The sequence below is a fragment of the Vidua macroura genome, chromosome Z (genome assembly GCF_024509145.1).
Source record: "Vidua macroura isolate BioBank_ID:100142 chromosome Z, ASM2450914v1, whole genome shotgun sequence".
Lineage (NCBI taxonomy): Eukaryota > Metazoa > Chordata > Aves > Passeriformes > Viduidae > Vidua > Vidua macroura.
This window is the reverse complement of record NC_071611.1, coordinates 67,591,958-67,599,284: the sequence shown is the minus strand read 5'-3', so window position 1 is coordinate 67,599,284 and position 7,327 is coordinate 67,591,958.

Sequence of the window (7,327 nt, the reverse complement as noted above, 5' to 3'; positions counted from 1 at the left end):
CCTTTTTATGAATCCAGTATAACAACCCTAGTCAGCAGAAAAATTCAGGCTGAAACTGTTGGAATTGCATCAGGCACAGCCTGCTAACCTTTCATTCACCTTCTTCCTTTCTGTTTCCATCCCCATGTCTCAATTTTTTAGCCCCTGAGGACTGAATGGCCTGAGGAAATGGGAGAGACAGAGTTTGCTGGAAGAGGAAAGAGCTTTATCAGACCAACTCATAAAAGACAGAAAACTGGACAATCTGGAAGACTGAGAGACTAGGTGGTTTTCATATCCCAGGTGACAAGATTTTTGCTGCACTGCAGTCTGACCAGAACCCCTGGGAGTTCTTGCTTTTAACCTTCTGTGTTCTCAGAGGCGTGTCCATGCCTTCAGTGGTCAGTCCAGGTGCCAATCCAAACCTGACCACTGATTGGTTTGACCCCAACTTCCTGAGAAACTTCACTTCCGTGTCAAACCACAACACTCCCCAACACCTGATACTCTCTTCCATCTTTAGCAGCTAATTTAGGCAACTCTTGTATTTTTCTATCAAGCTTGATTTTCTCCACCATCTCAGAAAGTGAGAAATAAACATCTTTGCTATCCTTCCTTGTGCTTTAATTCCATCTTTTGTTGTCTACAGTTGGTATCCTTTCTGTCTGTCCGTGTCTGGGGACTTTGCCTACCTTGAGACTTGCTGCTGAGCCCTCCTTGATGAATTCAAATTTCCATTCACTTTAATGACACAGAACTTACATTTTTTTCTCCTTTCCTTCTCCTATGCCTACAGCTTAAAATCTCTCAATTTCTGACCTGGGAGCTGTTTCTTTGGGAATGTCTTGTGAAATCTGATGCAGATGGCACATGAATGTAAGGTCATATTCCTTATGCAATGTAAATAGGTTTTGGCATTTGCAACTCAGGGAAAAGATCCAATTGCATTGAAAGACAGAAATAGAAAGTGAGCCTTAAATTTTAATGCAAGCAATTAAATTCCACTACCAGCATTTTGAGATTAATGGTACAGTGAAACAGGCCCACTCCCTGTAGCTCATTCTACTAAAATGGAATTAAGATTCATAATATGAACATATGGAAGCAGTTCCCTTCATGTATATTTAAATTCAATATTAATATTTAACACTTATATTCAGGGCTATGATTGTTCAGTCAAAATGTGGCAAAGATTGGAGCAAAATCTTCCACTGCTGCAACTCTAGAAGCAGTTATTCATTTCAGTTTAATTAATGTGGATTTAAAGCTGAAACCAAAAGGAATACTCCTGGTAGCAGACTGACTATGCATCAGTTTTAAATTTAGACTTTTAACACCTCGAGGTTCAATTTTTGTTCTAATGTGCCATTCACAAAAACGTTGCATCATTTTTAGAAGAAGGAAAAGAAACCTCTTACCAGAAAAGGAGTGGAACAGAGTAGGAATCTGTACCACCAGCCAGCAAATTCACACCAGCTGAGCCTTACTCCAGACTGCTGGAACAATTTGTAACCTTCTAGAGAAGGAGGTGCATCCCTTACCTGATTTTAAATGGCACTGTGAATCCCTGACTCTGTCCAGCTGGATTTCCTAGAGAAAGTTAGTTAAATTTCCTTGAGAAAATTCTTGAGGAAACCATCATTTCAAGTGTGTTGATCCATCTCCCATTATCTCCTCCTCCTCCAGGAGGAGGTGGGAGTAGGACACCAGAGCCCCCAAAAATTCCACTTCCTCCCATTCCTCTCCATGTCACTCTGAGCACCTCAGTTTAAAAGGCTGGATTACAGGCGGCTGAAACTGAGGCTGACTTTTTAGTCAGCGCAGGGATTTTTCCCACTCCTGCCACTGCTCAGACACCTGCGTGTGCTGTTTCACTGCTGATTTTGATGGCAGTTGTTTGAATCCATATGTGACTGTTCTGAACTCATCCTTGAGAGAACAATTCAAAATCCTGTTTTGGAGCTAGAATGGGTGTGCTGAGAGGGCAGTCATGAGCCACAAAAAGATGCAGCTGTCTGCCTTTCAGTTTGGGATTGTAGCTGATGGAGTTAGTGCACTTGCTGGGTGGTGTATTCAGGCATCCTAAACCCCAGAGTTTCAGAATGCATGGATTTTAGGAAAGACAGCAGTTTGCAAACACTTGTAAATAAAAACACCCCCAAAGATTTTCAGAAGTCCTTGCCTTCACTGCTATTTAAAAGTATAAAAAAGGCTGAAGTAGGCTGAAAAAGTAAAAAGGCTGAAAGCAGTTTTGACACAAACTGGGGAGTTAAGAGCCCTTCTTTTTCCTTTCCCTTATGGCAATAGAGCTGCATTCACTGTTGATGTTATATGCTTTTAGTCTATGCATACTTTGATTTTCAAGTTTGCAATTATCTCCAAGAGATCCCTGCACCCAGTACTCCTGAAGAAATCTATGCCACCATTAGCATGGCCTGCTTCTAACATATTAATATTGTGGTGTTAACTTAAACTAGCAACATAAGAATAAAAACAAGCCATTCATTCCTTATTCTTGTTAATCTACTGGATATTCAGGCTTTTAATGTGCTCAGAAGAGTATGTTCTTTTTTTCTTAATAATGAACATTCCAAAAATATAGGAAATATAGAATGCAGTAAAGAGACTATCTTTTACCTAAATACCTGTTTTTTTTTTTTTTTTTGGTTTTTTTTTTTTTTGGTTTTTTTTTTAACATGTATTTATCTAGCACTGAAAAAAAAAAAATCCAGTGCAACGTAGAATGGCTAAATAATACATAGACCACTAGAGAGAGGTAAGCAGTGAGAAAATCAGCACTGGAAACAGAAAGACACTTTATTGATATAAAAATTGTGTTCTTATTGATCTCACCATCTCAGTCTGAGATAGACGGGCTTACTCAGTCTGGAGAAAGGGGATACCTTCTGGTACTTTGAGGGGGCTGCCTGCCCATGTAAGAAATCCCTACTTCTTCATTTTATAAGTCCCCCATGGGTGTGAGGGTGGTCAGGCCCTGGCAGAGGGTGCCCATAGCTGCTGTGGCTGCCCCTTCCTGGAAGTGTCCAAATCCAGGCTGGACAGGGCTTGGACCAACCTGGCATAGTGGAAGGTGTCCCTGCCCATGGCAGGGGTTGAAATGAGATTTTCTTCAAGGTCTCTTCCAACCCCAGCTCTTCTGTGTTCCTGAGATTCTCAGAACTTCTCAAATCTTTATATTCTCTCTCTGCTCATACAGAGATATATTTTAGATCCCCATCACATCGCTGCAAGCATAGTTAAAACTCTGTGAGGGACTATACTCAAAATAATTGGGCTAAACATTCACAAATAATGGAAGTTTTTCCAGATTTCTGACTATTTTTTAAAGAAAACAAGAGAGAAAGACCTCCTATGGCAACTATTAGTTTCCATTTTCACGGTGCCTATTAGCTTTATTTTTGTCTTAATAGGAAAAAAAAACAACAATGGAGATGTGTTTGAACATCACAGTTAACAACTTAAATAGAAAGAAATAACTAAAAACTCAGTAATTTGGGTGTATTTACAGCATATATCAGAAAATACAGTAATCACTTAGGTAGCTGGCTTGAGGGAAATAAACGTGTTTTACAGAATGCAGAACAAAATTCTGCAGCTCTCTTCCACAACAAGGTGTGAAGGTGGAGACAGAAATGGGATCAGGAGCAGAGCACATAATATAAGATGAACCTCTCATGTCTACTGGAATCATTGTCTAGTATGTGATCTCTGATTTAAAGAAAGTTAAGCCCAACATCTGATAGAAGACAGAAATTGCTTCAGGGAATGGAGACATCTAACCAATATTGAATATTAAGGTGGTTTTGGTTGTTTGGGGTTTTTGGGGGTTTTGTTGTTGTTGTTTCTGTTTTGGTTTGGAGGTTTTTTGTTTATTTGTTTGGGGTTTTTGTTTGGTTTTTTGTTGGGGGTTTTTGTTTGTTTGGTTGGTTGGTTGAGTTTTGTCCGTTAATATTAATACAATAGGCAAAAACATCAGTTTCAGAGCACTTCTCATTAGCCCATTATGCACCTCTGGGGCTGCTGCTTCCCTGAAACCTAACTCTGGATTAAAAGATTCCCTGAAACCTAACTCTGGATTAAGATTCCAACTGTCTTGATATTTTGGCTCTATCAAAAGCAGATTTCCAGTGGATAATAAATAGAGTTCACCTCAGTATTGTTGTTTTGAAGTATTTTAGACATATAGTCTTTTATGCAGGCAAGCTGAAAGTAAATGCTGCATTTGTTATTACTTTCTTCTACAAATGCTTACAGATGGAGCTCAGAGTGAAACGTGACTTCAAAATGTTTTCTCAGGGATTTAAAAATTAAGTTTTGTAAATAAATGTGTATATATTTAGAGATATATATGTGGGTGTATCTATCTGTCTATCTATCTATCTATCTATCGGTCTAATCTATCTATATCTACCTATATATCTATATCTATATATCTAAACACGCACAATTTCATGGCCAAACCTAGGAAAAATTAATCTGAATTACATATTTTTTTAATATACTGGATTAAAGTCTCTGACAATCTCTCTGAACTTTTAGTTCTGATAGATGAGTGAAATCACAATTTAATTGCAAAATGTTTTCTGACTCAATTTGGAGTCCTTTGAAACCTGAACAGAGCTGAGCCTCTTAAATGCCTTAACAGATAAAAAGTTTGCAGGCCTTAAATATCTGGCTTTTAACTACCACCTATAAAATCGTTACAAAAATATTTTCTTGTCTTGACTTATCTACTTGGGCTGTAAGGAGCTCAGGAGCAAGAGCTCTGCAGGGATGCAATTTAGCAGGTCTCAGTGCAGTTGCTCTTTCTGTCACTCCCAGAACTCCCAGGAGCTGCAGATGGAACACAAATCACTTCAATCCATTTGACAACTGGTACAAGTCCCTGTATTTATCATTCTATTCCAATGACACTTCCAGAAAGTCTCAATCTTTCTATACAGACTTTGTATTTGGAAAAAAAGAAAATATCTTCCTTTCTACAAATAAAATTGTTGCCTGGGAATATATTGCTTTCTATTGAAATGCTGTCAAGTGCTAAGGTTAACACCCTGATAGCACCAATCACACTCAAAGTGACAAATATCCACCAGCAAGTCTCCTCCTCTAGACAGAGGCTTCCAACTCATTTGATGTGATGGGCAGACAGAGGTAATGGATCTGCATTGCTGACTGGGAGTCTTGTGAAGATTTTAAAGCTTCTACTGCCTCAATCAGAGTTATATGTCTTCCAGCACCAAATATTTATCTATTTTAAAGTCACGCTATTGTGAGTTTCTTGTTTCCTAAACAGGACATTCCTGTTGCAAATTGGAAAAAGCAAAAACAAAATGTTCATGAAGAAAACATTAGCTACTGCATTTTGTAAAGACTGATTGTGAAGAAATAATCAAACATTTCCAGAAGACAGAGGGCAAGCGGAGGAGACTGAAAAAAGTGAACCTGACAAGGACAATCAGAGAAATAAAACAAAAATTTCACATCATGCTGTTATGGGCAGAACAACCTGACCCCTGAGAATTTTATTAAATATATTTTAATGTTAGGTAACATAAACTTTAATAATTGGGGTGGAAAGAAAGAGAACATTATAACATAACATAAAAAAAAAAAACTTCTCTTCCCCTTCACATGCTCAGCTTCAAACATTTCTTCCCCCACCTTCAGTCTCAACATTCCTCACCTTTAATGCCTGTAGTGCCCAGTCCCTCCTTATCCACTCTTTCTTTCTGCTTTTGCTCTCCCTGCAACAGCTTTCTGACACCTAAATTATCAAAGTACGTAATGCATCAATTATTAAATAAAACAAAATTTGGACAGAGTACTCTCTTCATACACAAATATTTTGGTAAATTCATGCCAAAATAAGGACTTCAAAAACTTTAAAAAGCCACCCCAAGACCAAACCAATACAGCAACAACAATTAAATAATCAAACAAAAAACAAACCCCAAATACAAAGAAAAATCTGGGCTGGCATTTACATCTATCAAAGATTGAGTGTGGAATTTCAAATGAGAAAAACCTTTATTAAAATTATGTCGTAATCTTAATTCTGCTGGAGTAATAATTTAGTGGATAGCTGTTTTTTTAAGAATTCTAACTTTTGTCAGTAATGTAAATATTAGGAATTAATTACACTGATGGTGCTTGATGTCATCATTTATATTTTAAATATTTAATATTATTAATAATATTAGTATTAAAGAGACTGGCAAATCTATGCACAGTCTTGGAATTCTTTTTTTCAATAATTTTATTCTAAATTTTCACTTAATATAAATGCCAGAAAAATTATCAAACACTGTCTTGTTGTCCAGTCTTCATGAAAAACCTCATCTGCTGCTAATTACAGGTGCATAAATGGCAAAATTCAAGGGATAGGGAAAAAAACCCTTTTGTTTCTCTCTTTCTTTTTCAGTACTCGGTTGGTCCCCACTGTGGATCAGTTTGCAGCCACCTCATAGGAACTTCTTCCATGGATCTTGTCCCAGGTTTGTGTAGATTTTTTTTACACACTGCTACACTGAAGGACTGTTGTAGTCTCCTTGTATTGAAGGAAATTTTCTCTGTTCAAGGGTTTCTCTTATGTTAAAGGAGATGCAAATGTGGTTTAAGAAAAAATGTAAAAAACCAAAACAGTTTCACATGTTCATGTTTTTCAAATCTTGAAATGATCAGTAACTTCTACCCTTGCTGCCAGTTGTAACAGACATCACAAGTGCAACAAACCTCACATTTATGAGCTCAAAATCACAATGTGAGGTCAGATGCACTTGCAGGGAAATTTTCTTAGATGTACTTTCATTAATAGAAATGTTAATAGAGTACAAATAGTAGCAACTACCCAGCCACAGTTGGAATCTGGTAAAATTACAGGAATGTGAATTGAAGACACAGAATATAACTTTCTGTGGCATATCTGTGTCTCCTATTCTTTTTTTTTTTTTTTTTCATAAGTTTACATGCTTGTGTTAACAGTTAATTTTGGGACACTATGTTGAAAAGATTAAAAGAGAAAATAAGACATTAACCTTTTAATTAAATAGTTTCTCCCCTGCCTTCTCTTAACTATAACTGGACTATTTTCAAGACAATGTTTTTTGTTCTTTTTTGTTGTTGTTGTTGTTAGTTTGTGGTGTTTTGTTGTGTTTTTTGTTTTGTTTTGTTGTGGAGTTGTGGCTGGCACAGCTTACAGACATGGCTCTTTTCAATGCACAGAAGCAAGACTTGCCCTATAAGATCACTGAGTGATCTCATGCATTTCTTCTTGCATTTCTTACGCACTTTATACAAGGCAGGACTTGATTCTTTGCTTTTTACCTGT